This window comes from Rattus norvegicus, chromosome Y, assembly GCF_036323735.1.
Source record: "Rattus norvegicus strain BN/NHsdMcwi chromosome Y, GRCr8, whole genome shotgun sequence".
Lineage (NCBI taxonomy): Eukaryota > Metazoa > Chordata > Mammalia > Rodentia > Muridae > Rattus > Rattus norvegicus.
In genome coordinates, this window is record NC_086040.1 from 52164277 (window position 1) to 52187482 (window position 23206).

The window sequence follows — 23206 nt, forward strand, 5'->3', positions numbered from 1 at the left end:
TTTTTTGTCTATATAGAAAAGTATGCTTTTTACCATCTAGAACTTCTTAAAACTAAGCTTAATCCCCAAGTAAGAACAATTCACTTTGTAAAACACTAGCTGTGTGTATATCTTCAAAGTCAACTTCCTCCAAACTTTTCCCGATTGGAACGAACACGATTCCTCTAACACGTTTTGTGTATGTATAAAAGTCTGCTTTTTCTCCTCTTGAACCACTGAAAACTAAGCTTATTTTTCAAGTAACAACACTTGACTTTGCAAAACACTAGCTGTGCGTTTATCTTGAAAGTCAACTTCCTACAAGCTTTACCCCTTTGGAAAGAACAGAATTCACAAAAGAATGAGAGATTCAGACTGGGAAAGCCATGTTTTTCTATATTAATAAGTCTGCTTTTTACCCTCTAGAACCACTTAAAACTAATCTTATTCACCAAATAACAGCCATTCACTTTGCAAATCCCTAGCTGTGTGTTTATCTTCAATGTCATTTTCCTGCAAGCTTTTCTCGTATGGAACGAACAGAATTCGCCAAAGAATGAGAGATTGAGACAGGGAAAAGCTTTTTCAGTCTATATAGAAAAGTATGCTTTTCACCTTCTTGGACCACTTAAAACTGAGCTTATTGGCCAAGTAACAGCAATTCACTTTGCAAAACACTAGCTGTGTGTTTATCTTCAAAGTCAACTTCCTCCAAACTTTTCCCGATTGGAAAGAACACGATTCCTCTACGAATGTGTGATTCAGACTGGGAAAAACACGTTTTGTGTATATGTAAAAGTCTGCTTTATCTCCTCTTGAACCATTGAAAACTAAGCTTATTTTCCAAGTTACAGCACTTCACTTTGCAAAACACTAGCTGTGCGTTTATCTTGAAAGTCAACTTCCTACTAGTTTTACCCCCTTGGAAAGAACAGAGTTCGCCAAAGAATGAGAGATTCAGACTGGCAAACCCATGTTTGACTATATTGAAAAGTCTGCTTTTTAGCCTGTAGAACCACTTAAAAATAAGCTTATTCGCCGAATAACAGAAATTCTCTTTGCAAAACACAAGCTGTGTGTTTAACTTGAAAGTCAACTTCCTACAAGCTTTTCCCGCTAGGAACGAACAGAATTCGCCAAAGAATGTTTGATTCAGACTGGGAAAACCTTGTTTTGTCTATCTTGAAAAGTCTGCTTTTTACTCTCTAGAACCACTTAAAACTAATCTTATTCACCAAGTAACACCTTTCCCTTTGCAAATCACTAGCTGTGTGTTTATCTTCAAAGTCATGTTCCTACAAGCTTTTCCGGGTTCGAAGGAACAGAATTCGCCTGAGAATGTGTGAGTCAGACAGGGAAACGCATTTTTTTTCTATATAGAAAAGTCTGCTTTTTATCTTCTAGGACCATTTAAAACAAAGTTTATAGGCCAAGTAACAGCAATTCAATTTGCAAATCACTAATTGTGTGTTTATCTTCAAAGTTAACTTCCTACTAGCTTTTCCTGCTTGGTTGGAACAGAATTCACCAAAGAATGAGAGATTGAGACTGGGAAAACCTTCTTTAGTCTATATAGAATAGAATGCTTTTTACCATCTAGAACTACTTAAAACTAAGCTTAATCGCCAAGTAAGAACAATTCGCTTTGCAAAACACTCACTGGGTGTTTATCTTCAAAGTCAACTTCCTACAAGCTTTTCCTGCTGGAAGGAACAGAACTCTCCAGGGAATGTTCGATTCAGACTGGGAAACCCATGTTTTGTCAATATTGAAAAGTGTCCTTTTTACCCTCTAGAACCACTTAAAACTAAGCTTATTCGCCAAGTAACAGCCATTCACTTTGCAAATCAGTAGCTTTGTGTTCAGCTTCAAAGTCAAGTTCCTACAAGCTTTTCCCGCTTGGAAGGAACAGAATTCGCCAAAGAATAAGATATTGAGACTGGGAAAAGCTTTTTTACTCTATATAAAAAAGTACGCTTTTTATCATCTAGAATTACGTAAAACTAAGCTTAATCGCCAAGTAAGGACAATTCAGTTTTTAAAACATTAGATGTGTTTTTATGTTCAAAGCCAACTTCCTACAAACTTTTTCCGCTTGAAACAAGCACGATTCGCCTAAGAATGTGTGATTCAGACTGGGAAAAGCATGTTTTGTCTATATAGAAAAGTATGCTTTTTACCTTCTAGGACCACTCAATAATAAGCTTAATCGCCAAGTAAGAACAATTCACTTTGTAAAACACTATCTGTGTGTTTATCTTCAAAGTCAACTTCCTGCAAACTTTTCCCGCTTGGAACGAACATGATTAGCCAAAGAATGAGAGATTCTGACTGGGAAAACCAGGTAATGTCTATATTGAAAAGTCTGCTTTTTACCCTCTAGAGCCACTTAAAACTAAGCATATTCACCAAATAACATGATTCAATTTGCAAATCAATAGGTCTCTGTTTATCTTCAAAGTCAAATTCCTACAAGCTTTTCCCACTTGGATGGAACAGAGTTCGCCGAACAATGTTTGATTCAGACTGCGAAAGGCATGATTTGTCTATATAGAAAAGTATGCTTTTTACCCTCTAGAATCACTTAAAATTAAGCTTATTGGCCACGTAACAGCAATTCACTTTGCAAAACACTAGCTGTGCGTTTATCTACAAAGTCAACTTCCTACAAGCTTTACCCGATTGGAAGGAACAGAATTCGCCAAAGAATGAAAGATTAAGAATGGGAAACCCATGTTTTGGCTATATTGAAATCCTGCTTCTTACCCTCTAGAACCACTTAAAACTAAGCTTATTCACCTAGTAACAGCAATTCCCTTTGCAAAACACTAGCTGTGTGTTTATCTTCAATGTCAAGTTCCTACAAGCTTTACCCGCTTGGAACGAACAGAATTCGCCAAAGAGTGAGAGATTGAGACTGGGAAAAGCTTTTTTAGACTATATAGAGAAGTCTGCTTTTTACCATCTAGAACTACTTAAAACTAAGCTTAGCCTCCAAGTAAGAACAATTCACTTTGTAAAACACTAGCTGTGTGTTTATATTCAAAGTCAACTTCCTACAAACATTTTCCGCTTGGACCAAACACGATTCGCCTAAGAATGTGTGATTCAGTCTTGGAAATGCATGTTTTGTCTATATAGAAAAGTATGCTTTTTGCCTTCTAGGACCACTGAATACTAAGCTTAATCGTCACATAAGAACGATTCACTTTGTAAAACACTAGCTGCGTGTTTTTCTTCAAAGTCACCTTCCTACAAACCTTTCCCGCTTGGAACGGACACGATTCGCCAAAGAATGTGTGGTTCAGACTGGGAAAGGCATGTTTTGGCTTACATTAAAGTCTGCTTTTTCGCCTCTAGAACCACTGACAACTAAGCTTATTGGCCAAGTAACAGTAATTCACTTTGCAAAACACTAGCTGTGTGTTTATATTCAAAGTCAACTTCCTATATGTTTTTCCCGCTTTGAATGAACAGTTTTCGCCAAAGAATGAGAGATTCAGACTGGGAAAACCAGGTTATGTCTATATTGAAAAGTCTGCTTTTTACCCTCTAGAGCCACTTGAAACTAAGCATATTGGCCAAATAACACCATTCAATATGCAAATCACTAGCTCTGTTTTTATCTTCAAAGTCAAATTCCTACAAGCTTTTACCTCTTGGATGGAACACAATTCGCCTAAGAATGTGCGAATCAGACTGCGAAAGGCATGTTTTATCTATATAGAAAAGTATGCTTTTTACCATCTAGAACCACTTAAAATTGAGCTTATTGGCCAAGTAACAGCAATTCGCTTTGTAAACTAGCTGTGCGTTTATCTTCAAAGTCAACTTCCTACAAGCTTTACCCAATTGGAAGGAACAGAATTCTCCAAAGAATGAGAGACTTATACTGGGAAAAGTTTTTTTTTTTTTTTGTCTATATAGAAAAGTATGCTTTTTACCATCTAGAACTTCTTAAAACTAAGCTTAATCCCCAAGTAAGAACAATTCACTTTGTAAAACACTAGCTGTGTGTATATCTTCAAAGTCAACTTCCTCCAAACTTTTCCCAATTGGAACGAACACGATTCCTCTAACACGTTTTGTGTATGTATAAAAGTCTGCTTTTTCTCCTCTTGAACCACTGAAAACTAAGCTTATTTTTCAAGTAACAACACTTGACTTTGCAAAACACTAGCTGTGCGTTTATCTTGAAAGTCAACTTCCTACAAGCTTTACCCCTTTGGAAAGAACAGAATTCACAAAAGAATGAGAGATTCAGACTGGGAAAGCCATGTTTTTCTATATTAATAAGTCTGCTTTTTACCCTCTAGAACCACTTAAAACTAATCTTATTCACCAAATAACAGCCATTCACTTTGCAAATCCCTAGCTGTGTGTTTATCTTCAATGTCATTTTCCTGCAAGCTTTTCTCGTATGGAACGAACAGAATTCGCCAAAGAATGAGAGATTGAGACAGGGAAAAGCTTTTTCAGTCTATATAGAAAAGTATGCTTTTTACCTTCTTGGACCACTTAAAACTGAGCTTATTGGCCAAGTAACAGCAATTCACTTTGCAAAACACTAGCTGTGTGTTTATCTTCAAAGTCAACTTCCTCCAAACTTTTCCCGATTGGAAAGAACACGATTCCTCTACGAATGTGTGATTCAGACTGGGAAAAACACGTTTTGTGTATATGTAAAAGTCTGCTTTATCTCCTCTTGAACCATTGAAAACTAAGCTTATTTTCCAAGTTACAGCACTTCACTTTGCAAAACACTAGCTGTGCGTTTATCTTGAAAGTCAACTTCCTACTAGTTTTACCCCCTTGGAAAGAACAGAGTTCGCCAAAGAATGAGAGATTCAGACTGGCAAACCCATGTTTGACTATATTGAAAAGTCTGCTTTTTAGCCTGTAGAACCACTTAAAAATAAGCTTATTCGCCGAATAACAGAAATTCTCTTTGCAAAACACAAGCTGTGTGTTTAACTTGAAAGTCAACTTCCTACAAGCTTTTCCCGCTAGGAACGAACAGAATTCGCCAAAGAATGTTTGATTCAGACTGGGAAAACCTTGTTTTGTCTATCTTGAAAAGTCTGCTTTTTACTCTCTAGAACCACTTAAAACTAATCTTATTCACCAAGTAACACCTTTCCCTTTGCAAATCACTAGCTGTGTGTTTATCTTCAAAGTCATGTTCCTACAAGCTTTTCCCGCTTCGAAGGAACAGAATTCGCCTGAGAATGTGTGAGTCAGACAGGGAAACGCACTTTTTTTCTATATAGAAAAGTCTGCTTTTTATCTTCTAGGACCATTTAAAAGAAAGCTTATAGGCCAAGTAACAGCAATTCAATTTGCAAATCACTAATTGTGTGTTTATCTTCAAAGTTAACTTCCTACTAGCTTTTCCTGCTTGGTTGGAACAGAATTCACCAAAGAATGAGAGATTGAGACTGGGAAAACCTTCTTTAGTCTATATAGAATAGAATGCTTTTTACCATCTAGAACTACTTAAAACTAAGCTTAATCGCCAAGTAAGAACAATTCGCTTTGCAAAACACTCACTGGGTGTTTATCTTCAAAGTCAACTTCCTACAAGCTTTTCCTGCTGGAAGGAACAGAACTCTCCAGGGAATGTTCGATTCAGACTGGGAAACCCATGTTTTGTCAATATTGAAAAGTGTCCTTTTTACCCTCTAGAACCACTTAAAACTAAGCTTATTCGCCAAGTAACAGCCATTCACTTTGCAAATCAGTAGCTTTGTGTTCAGCTTCAAAGTCAAGTTCCTACAAGCTTTTCCCGCTTGGAAGGAACAGAATTCGCCAAAGAATAAGATATTGAGACTGGGAAAAGCTTTTTTACTCTATATAAAAAAGTACGCTTTTTATCATCTAGAATTACGTAAAACTAAGCTTAATCGCCAAGTAAGGACAATTCAGTTTTTAAAACATTAGATGTGTTTTTATGTTCAAAGCCAACTTCCTACAAACTTTTTCCGCTTGAAACAAGCACGATTCGCCTAAGAATGTGTGATTCAGACTGGGAAAAGCATGTTTTGTCTATATAGAAAAGTATGCTTTTTACCTTCTAGGACCACTCAATAATAAGCTTAATCGCCAAGTAAGAACAATTCACTTTGTAAAACACTATCTGTGTGTTTATCTTCAAAGTCAACTTCCTGCAAACTTTTCCCGCTTGGAACGAACATGATTAGCCAAAGAATGAGAGATTCTGACTGGGAAAACCACGTAATGTCTATATTGAAAAGTCTGCTTTTTACCCTCTAGAGCCACTTAAAACTAAGCATATTCACCAAATAACATGATTCAATTTGCAAATCAATAGGTCTCTGTTTATCTTCAAAGTCAAATTCCTACAAGCTTTTCCCACTTGGATGGAACAGAGTTCGCCGAACAATGTTTGATTCAGACTGCGAAAGGCATGATTTGTCTATATAGAAAAGTATGCTTTTTACCCTCTAGAATCACTTAAAATTAAGCTTATTGGCCACGTAACAGCAATTCACTTTGCAAAACACTAGCTGTGCGTTTATCTACAAAGTCAACTTCCTACAAGCTTTACCCGATTGGAAGGAACAGAATTCGCCCAAGAATGAAAGATTAAGAATGGGAAACCCATGTTTTGGCTATATTGAAATCCTGCTTCTTACCCTCTAGAACCACTTAAAACTAAGCTTATTCACCTAGTAACAGCAATTCCCTTTGCAAAACACTAGCTGTGTGTTTATCTTCATTGTCAAGTTCCTACAAGCTTTACCCGCTTGGAACGAACAGAATTCGCCAAAGAGTGAGAGATTGAGACTGGGAAAAGCTTTTTTAGACTATATAGAGAAGTCTGCTTTTTACCATCTAGAACTACTTAAAACTAAGCTTAGCCTCCAAGTAAGAACAATTCACTTTGTAAAACACTAGCTGTGTGTTTATATTCAAAGTCAACTTCCTACAAACATTTTCCGCTTGGACCAAACACGATTCGCCTAAGAATGTGTGATTCAGTCTTGGAAATGCATGTTTTGTCTATATAGAAAAGTATGCTTTTTGCCTTCTAGGACCACTGAATACTAAGCTTAATCGTCACATAAGAACGATTCACTTTGTAAAACACTAGCTGCGTGTTTTTCTTCAAAGTCACCTTCCTACAAACCTTTCCCGCTTGGAACGGACACGATTCGCCAAAGAATGTGTGGTTCAGACTGGGAAAGGCATGTTTTGGCTTACATTAAAGTCTGCTTTTTCGCCTCTAGAACCACTGACAACTAAGCTTATTGGCCAAGTAACAGTAATTCACTTTGCAAAACACTAGCTGTGTGTTTATATTCAAAGTCAACTTCCTATATGTTTTTCCCGCTTTGAATGAACAGTTTTCGCCAAAGAATGAGAGATTCAGACTGGGAAAACCAGGTTATGTCTATATTGAAAAGTCTGCTTTTTACCCTCTAGAGCCACTTGAAACTAAGCATATTGGCCAAATAACACCATTCAATATGCAAATCACTAGCTCTGTTTTTATCTTCAAAGTCAAATTCCTACAAGCTTTTACCACTTGGATGGAACACAATTCGCCTAAGAATGTGCGAATCAGACTGCGAAAGGCATGTTTTATCTATATAGAAAAGTATGCTTTTTACCATCTAGAACCACTTAAAATTAAGCTTATTGGCCAAGTAACAGCAATTCGCTTTGTAAACTAGCTGTGCGTTTATCTTCAAAGTCAACTTCCTACAAGCTTTACCCAATTGGAAGGAACAGAATTCTCCAAAGAATGAGAGACTTATACTGGGAAAAGTTTTTTTTTTTTTTTTTTGTCTATATAGAAAAGTATGCTTTTTACCATCTAGAACTTCTTAAAACTAAGCTTAATCCCCAAGTAAGAACAATTCACTTTGTAAAACACTAGCTGTGTGTATATCTTCAAAGTCAACTTCCTCCAAACTTTTCCCGATTGGAACGAACACGATTCCTCTAACACGTTTTGTGTATGTATAAAAGTCTGCTTTTTCTCCTCTTGAACCACTGAAAACTAAGCTTATTTTTCAAGTAACAACACTTGACTTTGCAAAACACTAGCTGTGCTTTTATCTTGAAAGTCAACTTCCTACAAGCTTTACCCCTTTGGAAAGAACAGAATTCACAAAAGAATGAGAGATTCAGACTGGGAAAGCCATGTTTTTCTATATTAATAAGTCTGCTTTTTACCCTCTAGAACCACTTAAAACTAATCTTATTCACCAAATAACAGCCATTCACTTTGCAAATCCCTAGCTGTGTGTTTATCTTCAATGTCATTTTCCTGCAAGCTTTTCTCGTATGGAACGAACAGAATTCGCCAAAGAATGAGAGATTGAGACAGGGAAAAGCTTTTTCAGTCTATATAGAAAAGTATGCTTTTTACCTTCTTGGACCACTTAAAACTGAGCTTATTGGCCAAGTAACAGCAATTCACTTTGCAAAACACTAGCTGTGTGTTTATCTTCAAAGTCAACTTCCTCCAAACTTTTCCCGATTGGAAAGAACACGATTCCTCTACGAATGTGTGATTCAGACTGGGAAAAACACGTTTTGTGTATATGTAAAAGTCTGCTTTATCTCCTCTTGAACCATTGAAAACTAAGCTTATTTTCCAAGTTACAGCACTTCACTTTGCAAAACACTAGCTGTGCGTTTATCTTGAAAGTCAACTTCCTACTAGTTTTACCCCCTTGGAAAGAACAGAGTTCGCCAAAGAATGAGAGATTCAGACTGGCAAACCCATGTTTGACTATATTGAAAAGTCTGCTTTTTAGCCTGTAGAACCACTTAAAAATAAGCTTATTCGCCGAATAACAGAAATTCTCTTTGCAAAACACAAGCTGTGTGTTTAACTTGAAAGTCAACTTCCTACAAGCTTTTCCCGCTAGGAACGAACAGAATTCGCCAAAGAATGTTTGATTCAGACTGGGAAAACCTTGTTTTGTCTATCTTGAAAAGTCTGCTTTTTACTCTCTAGAACCACTTAAAACTAATCTTATTCACCAAGTAACACCTTTCCCTTTGCAAATCACTAGCTGTGTGTTTATCTTCAAAGTCATGTTCCTACAAGCTTTTCCCGCTTCGAAGGAACAGAATTCGCCTGAGAATGTGTGAGTCAGACAGGGAAACGCACTTTTTTTCTATATAGAAAAGTCTGCTTTTTATCTTCTAGGACCATTTAAAACAAAGCTTATAGGCCAAGTAACAGCAATTCAATTTGCAAATCACTAATTGTGTGTTTATCTTCAAAGTTAACTTCCTACTAGCTTTTCCTGCTTGGTTGGAACAGAATTCACCAAAGAATGAGAGATTGAGACTGGGAAAACCTTCTTTAGTCTATATAGAATAGAATGCTTTTTACCATCTAGAACTACTTAAAACTAAGCTTAATCGCCAAGTAAGAACAATTCGCTTTGCAAAACACTCACTGGGTGTTTATCTTCAAAGTCAACTTCCTACAAGCTTTTCCTGCTGGAAGGAACAGAACTCTCCAGGGAATGTTCGATTCAGACTGGGAAACCCATGTTTTGTCAATATTGAAAAGTGTCCTTTTTACCCTCTAGAACCACTTAAAACTAAGCTTATTCGCCAAGTAACAGCCATTCACTTTGCAAATCAGTAGCTTTGTGTTCAGCTTCAAAGTCAAGTTCCTACAAGCTTTTCCCGCTTGGAAGGAACAGAATTCGCCAAAGAATAAGATATTGAGACTGGGAAAAGCTTTTTTACTCTATATAAAAAAGTACGCTTTTTATCATCTAGAATTACGTAAAACTAAGCTTAATCGCCAAGTAAGGACAATTCAGTTTTTAAAACATTAGATGTGTTTTTATGTTCAAAGCCAACTTCCTACAAACTTTTTCCGCTTGAAACAAGCACGATTCGCCTAAGAATGTGTGATTCAGACTGGGAAAAGCATGTTTTGTCTATATAGAAAAGTATGCTTTTTACCTTCTAGGACCACTCAATAATAAGCTTAATCGCCAAGTAAGAACAATTCACTTTGTAAAACACTATCTGTGTGTTTATATTCAAAGTCAACTTCCTACAAACATTTTCCGCTTGGACCAAACACGATTCGCCTAAGAATGTGTGATTCAGTCTTGGAAATGCATGTTTTGTCTATATAGAAAAGTATGCTTTTTGCCTTCTAGGACCACTGAATACTAAGCTTAATCGTCACATAAGAACGATTCACTTTGTAAAACACTAGCTGCGTGTTTTTCTTCAAAGTCACCTTCCTACAAACCTTTCCCGCTTGGAACGGACACGATTCGCCAAAGAATGTGTGGTTCAGACTGGGAAAGGCATGTTTTGGCTTACATTAAAGTCTGCTTTTTCGCCTCTAGAACCACTGACAACTAAGCTTATTGGCCAAGTAACAGTAATTCACTTTGCAAAACACTAGCTGTGTGTTTATATTCAAAGTCAACTTCCTATATGTTTTTCCCGCTTTGAATGAACAGTTTTCGCCAAAGAATGAGAGATTCAGACTGGGAAAACCAGGTTATGTCTATATTGAAAAGTCTGCTTTTTACCCTCTAGAGCCACTTGAAACTAAGCATATTGGCCAAATAACACCATTCAATATGCAAATCACTAGCTCTGTTTTTATCTTCAAAGTCAAATTCCTACAAGCTTTTACCACTTGGATGGAACACAATTCGCCTAAGAATGTGCGAATCAGACTGCGAAAGGCATGTTTTATCTATATAGAAAAGTATGCTTTTTACCATCTAGAACCACTTAAAATTAAGCTTATTGGCCAAGTAACAGCAATTCGCTTTGTAAACTAGCTGTGCGTTTATCTTCAAAGTCAACTTCCTACAAGCTTTACCCAATTGGAAGGAACAGAATTCTCCAAAGAATGAGAGACTTATACTGGGAAAAGTTTTTTTTTTTTTTTTTGTCTATATAGAAAAGTATGCTTTTTACCATCTAGAACTTCTTAAAACTAAGCTTAATCCCCAAGTAAGAACAATTCACTTTGTAAAACACTAGCTGTGTGTATATCTTCAAAGTCAACTTCCTCCAAACTTTTCCCGATTGGAACGAACACGATTCCTCTAACACGTTTTGTGTATGTATAAAAGTCTGCTTTTTCTCCTCTTGAACCACTGAAAACTAAGCTTATTTTTCAAGTAACAACACTTGACTTTGCAAAACACTAGCTGTGCGTTTATCTTGAAAGTCAACTTCCTACAAGCTTTACCCCTTTGGAAAGAACAGAATTCACAAAAGAATGAGAGATTCAGACTGGGAAAGCCATGTTTTTCTATATTAATAAGTCTGCTTTTTACCCTCTAGAACCACTTAAAACTAATCTTATTCACCAAATAACAGCCATTCACTTTGCAAATCCCTAGCTGTGTGTTTATCTTCAATGTCATTTTCCTGCAAGCTTTTCTCTTATGGAACGAACAGAATTCGCCAAAGAATGAGAGATTGAGACAGGGAAAAGCTTTTTCAGTCTATATAGAAAAGTATGCTTTTTACCTTCTTGGACCACTTAAAACTGAGCTTATTGGCCAAGTAACAGCAATTCACTTTGCAAAACACTAGCTGTGTGTTTATCTTCAAAGTCAACTTCCTCCAAACTTTTCCCGATTGGAAAGAACACGATTCCTCTACGAATGTGTGATTCAGACTGGGAAAAACACGTTTTGTGTATATGTAAAAGTCTGCTTTATCTCCTCTTGAACCATTGAAAACTAAGCTTATTTTCCAAGTTACAGCACTTCACTTTGCAAAACACTAGCTGTGCGTTTATCTTGAAAGTCAACTTCCTACTAGTTTTACCCCCTTGGAAAGAACAGAGTTCGCCAAAGAATGAGAGATTCAGACTGGCAAACCCATGTTTGACTATATTGAAAAGTCTGCTTTTTAGCCTGTAGAACCACTTAAAAATAAGCTTATTCGCCGAATAACAGAAATTCTCTTTGCAAAACACAAGCTGTGTGTTTAACTTGAAAGTCAACTTCCTACAAGCTTTTCCCGCTAGGAACGAACAGAATTCGCCAAAGAATGTTTGATTCAGACTGGGAAAACCTTGTTTTGTCTATCTTGAAAAGTCTGCTTTTTACTCTCTAGAACCACTTAAAACTAATCTTATTCACCAAGTAACACCTTTCCCTTTGCAAATCACTAGCTGTGTGTTTATCTTCAAAGTCATGTTCCTACAAGCTTTTCCCGCTTCGAAGGAACAGAATTCGCCTGAGAATGTGTGAGTCAGACAGGGAAACGCACTTTTTTTCTATATAGAAAAGTCTGCTTTTTATCTTCTAGGACCATTTAAAACAAAGCTTATAGGCCAAGTAACAGCAATTCAATTTGCAAATCACTAATTGTGTGTTTATCTTCAAAGTTAACTTCCTACTAGCTTTTCCTGCTTGGTTGGAACAGAATTCACCAAAGAATGAGAGATTGAGACTGGGAAAACCTTCTTTAGTCTATATAGAATAGAATGCTTTTTACCATCTAGAACTACTTAAAACTAAGCTTAATCGCCAAGTAAGAACAATTCGCTTTGCAAAACACTCACTGGGTGTTTATCTTCAAAGTCAACTTCCTACAAGCTTTTCCTGCTGGAAGGAACAGAATTCTCCAAGGAATGTTCGATTCAGACTGGGAAACCCATGTTTTGTCAATATTGAAAAGTGTCCTTTTTACCCTCTAGAACCACTTAAAACTAAGCTTATTCGCCAAGTAACAGCCATTCACTTTGCAAATCAGTAGCTTTGTGTTCAGCTTCAAAGTCAAGTTCCTACAAGCTTTTCCCGCTTGGAAGGAACAGAATTCGCCAAAGAATAAGATATTGAGACTGGGAAAAGCTTTTTTACTCTATATAAAAAAGTACGCTTTTTATCATCTAGAATTACGTAAAACTAAGCTTAATCGCCAAGTAAGGACAATTCAGTTTTTAAAACATTAGATGTGTTTTTATGTTCAAAGCCAACTTCCTACAAACTTTTTCCGCTTGAAACAAGCACGATTCGCCTAAGAATGTGTGATTCAGACTGGGAAAAGCATGTTTTGTCTATATAGAAAAGTATGCTTTTTAACCCTCTAGAACCACTTAAAATTAAGCTTATTGGCCACGTAACAGCAATTCACTTTGCAAAACACTAGCTGTGCGTTTATCTACAAAGTCAACTTCCTACAAGCTTTACCCGATTGGAAGGAACAGAATTCGCCAAAGAATGAAAGATTAAGAATGGGAAACCCATGTTTTGGCTATATTGAAATCCTGCTTCTTACCCTCTAGAACCACTTAAAACTAAGCTTATTCGCCTAGTAACAGCAATTCCCTTTGCAAAACACTAGCTGTGTGTTTATCTTCAATGTCAAGTTCCTACAAGCTTTACCCGCTTGGAACGAACAGAATTCGCCAAAGAGTGAGAGATTGAGACTGGGAAAAGCTTTTTTAGACTATATAGATAAGTCTGCTTTTTACCATCTAGAACTACTTAAAACTAAGCTTAGTCTCCAAGTAAGAACAATTCACTTTGTAAAACACTAGCTGTGTGTTTATATTCAAAGTCAACTTCCTACAAACATTTTCCGCTTGGACCAAACACGATTCGCCTAAGAATGTGTGATTCAGTCTTGGAAATGCATGTTTTGTCTATATAGAAAAGTATGCTTTTTGCCTTCTAGGACCACTGAATACTAAGCTTAATCGTCACATAAGAACGATTCACTTTGTAAAACACTAGCTGCGTGTTTTTCTTCAAAGTCACCTTCCTACAAACCTTTCCCGCTTGGAACGGACACGATTCGCCAAAGAATGTGTGGTTCAGACTGGGAAAGGCATGTTTTGGCTTACATTAAAGTCTGCTTTTTCGCCTCTAGAACCACTGACAACTAAGCTTATTGGCCAAGTAACAGTAATTCACTTTGCAAAACACTAGCTGTGTGTTTATATTCAAAGTCAACTTCCTATATGTTTTTCCCGCTTTGAATGAACAGTTTTCGCCAAAGAATGAGAGATTCAGACTGGGAAAACCAGGTTATGTCTATATTGAAAAGTCTGCTTTTTACCCTCTAGAGCCACTTGAAACTAAGCATATTGGCAAAATAACACCATTCAATATGCAAATCACTAGCTCTGTTTTTATCTTCAAAGTCAAATTCCTACGAGCTTTTACCACTTGGATGGAACACAATTCGCCTAAGAATGTGCGAATCAGACTGCGAAAGGCATGTTTTATCTATATAGAAAAGTATGCTTTTTACCATCTAGAACCACTTAAAATTAAGCTTATTGGCCAAGTAACAGCAATTCGCTTTGTAAACTAGCTGTGCGTTTATCTTCAAAGTCAACTTCCTACAAGCTTTACCCAATTGGAAGGAACAGAATTCTCCAAAGAATGAGAGACTTATACTGGGAAAAGTTTTTTTTTTTTTTTGTCTATATAGAAAAGTATGCTTTTTACCATCTAGAACTTCTTAAAACTAAGCTTAATCCCCAAGTAAGAACAATTCACTTTGTAAAACACTAGCTGTGTGTATATCTTCAAAGTCAACTTCATCCAAACTTTTCCCGATTGGAACGAACACGATTCCTCTAACACGTTTGGTGTATGTATAAAAGTCTGCTTTTTCTCCTCTTGAACCACTGAAAACTAAGCTTATTTTTCAAGTAACAACACTTGACTTTGCAAAACACTAGCTGTGCGTTTATCTTGAAAGTCAACTTCCTACAAGCTTTACCCCTTTGGAAAGAACAGAATTCACAAAAGAATGAGAGATTCAGACTGGGAAAGCCATGTTTTTCTATATTAATAAGTCTGCTTTTTACCCTCTAGAACCACTTAAAACTAATCTTATTCACCAAATAACAGCCATTCACTTTGCAAATCCCTAGCTGTGTGTTTATCTTCAATGTCATTTTCCTGCAAGCTTTTCTCGTATGGAACGAACAGAATTCGCCAAAGAATGAGAGATTGAGACAGGGAAAAGCTTTTTCAGTCTATATAGAAAAGTATGCTTTTTACCTTCTTGGACCACTTAAAACTGAGCTTATTGGCCAAGTAACAGCAATTCACTTTGCAAAACACTAGCTGTGTGTTTATCTTCAAAGTCAACTTCCTCCAAACTTTTCCCGATTGGAAAGAACACGATTCCTCTACGAATGTGTGATTCAGACTGGGAAAAACACGTTTTGTGTATATGTAAAAGTCTGCTTTATCTCCTCTTGAACCATTGAAAACTAAGCTTATTTTCCAAGTTACAGCACTTCACTTTGCAAAACACTAGCTGTGCGTTTATCTTGAAAGTCAACTTCCTACTAGTTTTACCCCCTTGGAAAGAACAGAGTTCGCCAAAGAATGAGAGATTCAGACTGGCAAACCCATGTTTGACTATATTGAAAAGTCTGCTTTTTAGCCTGTAGAACCACTTAAAAATAAGCTTATTCGCCGAATAACAGAAATTCTCTTTGCAAAACACAAGCTGTGTGTTTAACTTGAAAGTCAACTTCCTACAAGCTTTTCCCGCTAGGAACGAACAGAATTCGCCAAAGAATGTTTGATTCAGACTGGGAAAACCTTGTTTTGTCTATCTTGAAAAGTCTGCTTTTTACTCTCTAGAACCACTTAAAACTAATCTTATTCACCAAGTAACACCTTTCCCTTTGCAAATCACTAGCTGTGTGTTTATCTTCAAAGTCATGTTCCTACAAGCTTTTCCCGCTTCGAAGGAACAGAATTCGCCTGAGAATGTGTGAGTCAGACAGGGAAACGCACTTTTTTTCTATATAGAAAAGTCTGCTTTTTATCTTCTAGGACCATTTAAAACAAAGCTTATAGGCCAAGTAACAGCAATTCAATTTGCAAATCACTAATTGTGTGTTTATCTTCAAAGTTAACTTCCTACTAGCTTTTCCTGCTTGGTTGGAACAGAATTCACCAAAGAATGAGAGATTGAGACTGGGAAAACCTTCTTTAGTCTATATAGAATAGAATGCTTTTTACCATCTAGAACTACTTAAAACTAAGCTTAATCGCCAAGTAAGAACAATTCGCTTTGCAAAACACTCACTGGGTGTTTATCTTCAAAGTCAACTTCCTACAAGCTTTTCCTGCTGGAAGGAACAGAATTCTCCAGGGAATGTTCGATTCAGACTGGGAAACCCATGTTTTGTCAATATTGAAAAGTGTCCTTTTTACCCTCTAGAACCACTTAAAACTAAGCTTATTCGCCAAGTAACAGCCATTCACTTTGCAAATCAGTAGCTTTGTGTTCAGCTTCAAAGTCAAGTTCCTACAAGCTTTTCCCGCTTGGAAGGAACAGAATTCGCCAAAGAATAAGATATTGAGACTGGGAAAAGCTTTTTTACTCTATATAAAAAAGTACGCTTTTTATCATCTAGAATTACGTAAAACTAAGCTTAATCGCCAAGTAAGGACAATTCAGTTTTTAAAACATTAGATGTGTTTTTATGTTCAAAGCCAACTTCCTACAAACTTTTTCCGCTTGAAACAAGCACGATTCGCCTAAGAATGTGTGATTCAGACTGGGAAAAGCATGTTTTGTCTATATAGAAAAGTATGCTTTTTACCTTCTAGGACCACTCAATAATAAGCTTAATCGCCAAGTAAGAACAATTCACTTTGTAAAACACTATCTGTGTGTTTATCTTCAAAGTCAACTTCCTGCAAACTTTTCCCGCTTGGAACGAACATGATTAGCCAAAGAATGAGAGATTCTGACTGGGAAAACCAGGTAATGTCTATATTGAAAAGTCTGCTTTTTACCCTCTAGAGCCACTTAAAACTAAGCATATTCACCAAATAACATGATTCAATTTGCAAATCAATAGGTCTCTGTTTATCTTCAAAGTCAAATTCCTACAAGCTTTTCCCACTTGGATGGAACAGAGTTCGCCGAAGAATGTTTGATTCAGACTGCGAAAGGCATGATTTGTCTATATAGAAAAGTATGCTTTTAAACCCTCTAGAACCACTTAAAATTAAGCTTATTGGCCACGTAACAGCAATTCACTTTGCAAAACACTAGCTGTGCGTTTATCTACAAAGTCAACTTCCTACAAGCTTTACCCAATTGGAAGGAACAGAATTCGCCAAAGAATGAAAGATTAAGAATGGGAAACCCATGTTTTGGCTATATTGAAATCCTGCTTCTTACCCTCTAGAACCACTTAAAACTAAGCTTATTCGCCTAGTAACAGCAATTCCCTTTGCAGAACACTAGCTGTGTGTTTATCTTCAATGTCAAGTTCCTACAAGGTTTACCCGCTTGGAACGAACAGAATTCGCCAAAGAGTGAGAGATTGAGACTGGGAAAAGCTTTTTTAGACTATATAGATAAGTCTGCTTTTTACCATCTAGAACTACTTAAAACTAAGCTTAGCCTCCAAGTAAGAACAATTCACTTTGTAAAACACTAGCTGTGTGTTTATATTCAAAGTCAACTTCCTACAAACATTTTCCGCTTGGACCAAACACGATTCGCCTAAGAATGTGTGATTCAGTCTTGGAAATGCATGTTTTGTCTATATAGAAAAGTATGCTTTTTGCCTTCTAGGACCACTGAATACTAAGCTTAATCGTCACATAAGAACGATTCACTTTGTAAAACACTAGCTGCGTGTTTTTCTTCAAAGTCACCTTCCTACAAACCTTTCCCGCTTGGAACGGACACGATTCGCCAAAGAATGTGTGGTTCAGACTGGGAAAGGCATGTTTTGGCTTACATTAAAGTCTGCTTTTTCGCCTCTAGAACCACTGACAACTAAGCTTATTGGCCAAGTAACAGTAATTCACTTTGCAAAACACTAGCTGTGTGTTTATATTCAAAGTCAACTTCCTATATGTTTTTCCCGCTTTGAATGAACAGTTTTCGCCAAAGAATGAGAGATTCAGACTGGGAAAACCAGGTTATGTCTATATTGAAAAGTCTGCTTTTTACCCTCTAGAGCCACTTGAAACTAAGCATATTGGCCAAATAACACCATTCAATATGCAAATCACTAGCTCTGTTTTTATCTTCAAAGTCAAATTCCTACAAGCTTTTACCACTTGGATGGAACACAATTCGCCTAAGAATGTGCGAATCAGACTGCGAAAGGCATGTTTTATCTATATAGAAAAGTATGCTTTTTACCATCTAGAACCACTTAAAATTAAGCTTATTGGCCAAGTAACAGCAATTCGCTTTGTAAACTAGCTGTGCGTTTATCTTCAAAGTCAACTTCCTACAAGCTTTACCCAATTGGAAGGAACAGAATTCTCCAAAGAATGAGAGACTTATACTGGGAAAAGTTTTTTTTTTTTTTTTTGTCTATATAGAAAAGTATGCTTTTTACCATCTAGAACTTCTTAAAACTAAGCTTAATCCCCAAGTAAGAACAATTCACTTTGTAAAACACTAGCTGTGTGTATATCTTCAAAGTCAACTTCCTCCAAACTTTTCCCGATTGGAACGAACACGATTCCTCTAACACGTTTTGTGTATGTATAAAAGTCTGCTTTTTCTCCTCTTGAACCACTGAAAACTAAGCTTATTTTTCAAGTAACAACACTTGACTTTGCAAAACACTAGCTGTGCGTTTATCTTGAAAGTCAACTTCCTACAAGCTTTACCCCTTTGGAAAGAACAGAATTCACAAAAGAATGAGAGATTCAGACTGGGAAAGCCATGTTTTTCTATATTAATAAGTCTGCTTTTTACCCTCTAGAACCACTTAAAACTAATCTTATTCACCAAATAACAGCCATTCACTTTGCAAATCCCTAGCTGTGTGTTTATCTTCAATGTCATTTTCCTGCAAGCTTTTCTCGTATGGAACGAACAGAATTCGCCAAAGAATGAGAGATTGAGACAGGGAAAAGCTTTTTCAGTCTATATAGAAAAGTATGCTTTTTACCTTCTTGGACCACTTAAAACTGAGCTTATTGGCCAAGTAACAGCAATTCACTTTGCAAAACACTAGCTGTGTGTTTATCTTCAAAGTCAACTTCCTCCAAACTTTTCCCGATTGGAAAGAACACGATTCCTCTACGAATGTGTGATTCAGACTGGGAAAAACACGTTTTGTGTATATGTAAAAGTCTGCTTTATCTCCTCTTGAACCATTGAAAACTAAGCTTATTTTCCAAGTTACACCACTTCACTTTGCAAAACACTAGCTGTGCGTTTATCTTGAAAGTCAACTTCCTACTAGTTTTACCCCCTTGGAAAGAACAGAGTTCGCCAAAGAATGAGAGATTCAGACTGGCAAACCCATGTTTGACTATATTGAAAAGTCTGCTTTTTAGCCTGTAGAACCACTTAAAAATAAGCTTATTCGCCGAATAACAGAAATTCTCTTTGCAAAACACAAGCTGTGTGTTTAACTTGAAAGTCAACTTCCTACAAGCTTTTCCTGCTAGGAACGAACAGAATTCGCCAAAGAATGTTTGATTCAGACTGGGAAAACCTTGTTTTGTCTATCTTGAAAAGTCTGCTTTTTACTCTCTAGAACCACTTAAAACTAATCTTATTCACCAAGTAACACCTTTCCCTTTGCAAATCACTAGCTGTGTGTTTATCTTCAAAGTCATGTTCCTACAAGCTTTTCCCGCTTCGAAGGAACAGAATTCGCCTGAGAATGTGTGAGTCAGACAGGGAAACGCACTTTTTTTCTATATAGAAAAGTCTGCTTTTTATCTTCTAGGACCATTTAAAACAAAGCTTATAGGCCAAGTAACAGCAATTCAATTTGCAAATCACTAATTGTGTGTTTATCTTCAAAGTTAACTTCCTACTAGCTTTTCCTGCTTGGTTGGAACAGAATTCACCAAAGAATGAGAGATTGAGACTGGGAAAACCTTCTTTAGTCTATATAGAATAGAATGCTTTTTACCATCTAGAACTACTTAAAACTAAGCTTAATCGCCAAGTAAGAACAATTCGCTTTGCAAAACACTCACTGGGTGTTTATCTTCAAAGTCAACTTCCTACAAGCTTTTCCTGCTGGAAGGAACAGAATTCTCCAGGGAATGTTCGATTCAGACTGGGAAACCCATGTTTTGTCAATATTGAAAAGTGTCCTTTTTACCCTCTAGAACCACTTAAAACTAAGCTTATTCGCCAAGTAACAGCCATTCACTTTGCAAATCAGTAGCTTTGTGTTCAGCTTCAAAGTCAAGTTCCTACAAGCTTTTCCCGCTTGGAAGGAACAGAATTCGCCAAAGAATAAGATATTGAGACTGGGAAAAGCTTTTTTACTCTATATAAAAAAGTACGCTTTTTATCATCTAGAATTACGTAAAACTAAGCTTAATCGCCAAGTAAGGACAATTCAGTTTTTAAAACATTAGATGTGTTTTTATGTTCAAAGCCAACTTCCTACAAACTTTTTCCGCTTGAAACAAGCACGATTCGCCTAAGAATGTGTGATTCAGACTGGGAAAAGCATGTTTTGTCTATATAGAAAAGTATGCTTTTTACCTTCTAGGACCACTCAATAATAAGCTTAATCGCCAAGTAAGAACAATTCACTTTGTAAAACACTATCTGTGTGTTTATCTTCAAAGTCAACTTCCTGCAAACTTTTCCCGCTTGGAACGAACATGATTAGCCAAAGAATGAGAGATTCTGACTGGGAAAACCAGGTAATGTCTATATTGAAAAGTCTGCTTTTTACCCTCTAGAGCCACTTAAAACTAAGCATATTCACCAAATAACATGATTCAATTTGCAAATCAATAGGTCTCTGTTTATCTTCAAAGTCAAATTCCTACAAGCTTTTCCCACTTGGATGGAACAGAGTTCGCCGAAGAATGTTTGATTCAGACTGCGAAAGGCATGATTTGTCTATATAGAAAAGTATGCTTTTTAACCCTCTAGAACCACTTAAAATTAAGCTTATTGGCCACGTAACAGCAATTCACTTTGCAAAACACTAGCTGTGCGTTTATCTACAAAGTCAACTTCCTACAAGCTTTACCCGATTGGAAGGAACAGAATTCGCCAAAGAATGAAAGATTAAGAATGGGAAACCCATGTTTTGGCTATATTGAAATCCTGCTTCTTACCCTCTAGAACCACTTAAAACTAAGCTTATTCGCCTAGTAACAGCAATTCCCTTTGCAAAACACTAGCTGTGTGTTTATCTTCAATGTCAAGTTCCTACAAGCTTTACCCGCTTGGAACGAACAGAATTCGCCAAAGAGTGAGAGATTGAGACTGGGAAAAGCTTTTTTAGACTATATAGAGAAGTCTGCTTTTTACCATCTAGAACTACTTAAAACTAAGCTTAGCCTCCAAGTAAGAACAATTCACTTTGTAAAACACTAGCTGTGTGTTTATATTCAAAGTCAACTTCCTACAAACATTTTCCGCTTGGACCAAACACGATTCGCCTAAGAATGTGTGATTCAGTCTTGGAAATGCATGTTTTGTCTATATAGAAAAGTATGCTTTTTGCCTTCTAGGACCACTGAATACTAAGCTTATTCGTCACATAAGAACGATTCACTTTGTAAAACACTAGCTGCGTGTTTTTCTTCAAAGTCACCTTCCTACAAACCTTTCCCGCTTGGAACGGACACGATTCGCCAAAGAATGTGTGGTTCAGACTGGGAAAGGCATGTTTTGGCTTACATTAAAGTCTGCTTTTTCGCCTCTAGAACCACTGACAACTAAGCTTATTGGCCAAGTAACAGTAATTCACTTTGCAAAACACTAGCTGTGTGTTTATATTCAAAGTCAACTTCCTATTTGTTTTTCCCCGCTTTGAATGAACAGTTTTCGCCAAAGAATGAGAGATTCAGACTGGGAAAACCAGGTTATGTCTATATTGAAAAGTCTGCTTTTTACCCTCTAGAGCCACTTGAAACTAAGCATATTGGCCAAATAACACCATTCAATATGCAAATCACTAGCTCTGTTTTTATCTTCAAAGTCAAATTCCTACAAGCTTTTACCACTTGGATGGAACACAATTCGCCTAAGAATGTGCGAATCAGACTGCGAAAGGCATGTTTTATCTATATAGAAAAGTATGCTTTTTACCATCTAGAACCACTTAAAATTAAGCTTATTGGCCAAGTAACAGCAATTCGCTTTGTAAACTAGCTGTGCGTTTATCTTCAAAGTCAACTTCCTACAAGCTTTACCCAATTGGAAGGAACAGAATTCTCCAAAGAATGAGAGACTTATACTGGGAAAAGTTTTTTTTTTTTTTTGTCTATATAGAAAAGTATGCTTTTTACCATCTAGAACTTCTTAAAACTAAGCTTAATCCCCAAGTAAGAACAATTCACTTTGTAAAACACTAGCTGTGTGTATATCTTCAAAGTCAACTTCCTCCAAACTTTTCCCGATTGGAACGAACACGATTCCTCTAACACGTTTTGTGTATGTATAAAAGTCTGCTTTTTCTCCTCTTGAACCACTGAAAACTAAGCTTATTTTTCAAGTAACAACACTTGACTTTGCAAAACACTAGCTGTGCGTTTATCTTGAAAGTCAACTTCCTACAAGCTTTACCCCTTTGGAAAGAACAGAATTCACAAAAGAATGAGAGATTCAGACTGGGAAAGCCATGTTTTTCTATATTAATAAGTCTGCTTTTTACCCTCTAGAACCACTTAAAACTAATCTTATTCACCAAATAACAGCCATTCACTTTGCAAATCCCTAGCTGTGTGTTTATCTTCAATGTCATTTTCCTGCAAGCTTTTCTCGTATGGAACGAACAGAATTCGCCAAAGAATGAGAGATTGAGACAGGGAAAAGCTTTTTCAGTCTATATAGAAAAGTATGCTTTTTACCTTCTTGGACCACTTAAAACTGAGCTTATTGGCCAAGTAACAGCAATTCACTTTGCAAAACACTAGCTGTGTGTTTATCTTCAAAGTCAACTTCCTCCAAACTTTTCCCGATTGGAAAGAACACGATTCCTCTACGAATGTGTGATTCAGACTGGGAAAAACACGTTTTGTGTATATGTAAAAGTCTGCTTTATCTCCTCTTGAACCATTGAAAACTAAGCTTATTTTCCAAGTTACAGCACTTCACTTTGCAAAACACTAGCTGTGCGTTTATCTTGAAAGTCAACTTCCTACTAGTTTTACCCCCTTGGAAAGAACAGAGTTCGCCAAAGAATGAGAGATTCAGACTGGCAAACCCATGTTTGACTATATTGAAAAGTCTGCTTTTTAGCCTGTAGAACCACTTAAAAATAAGCTTATTCGCCGAATAACAG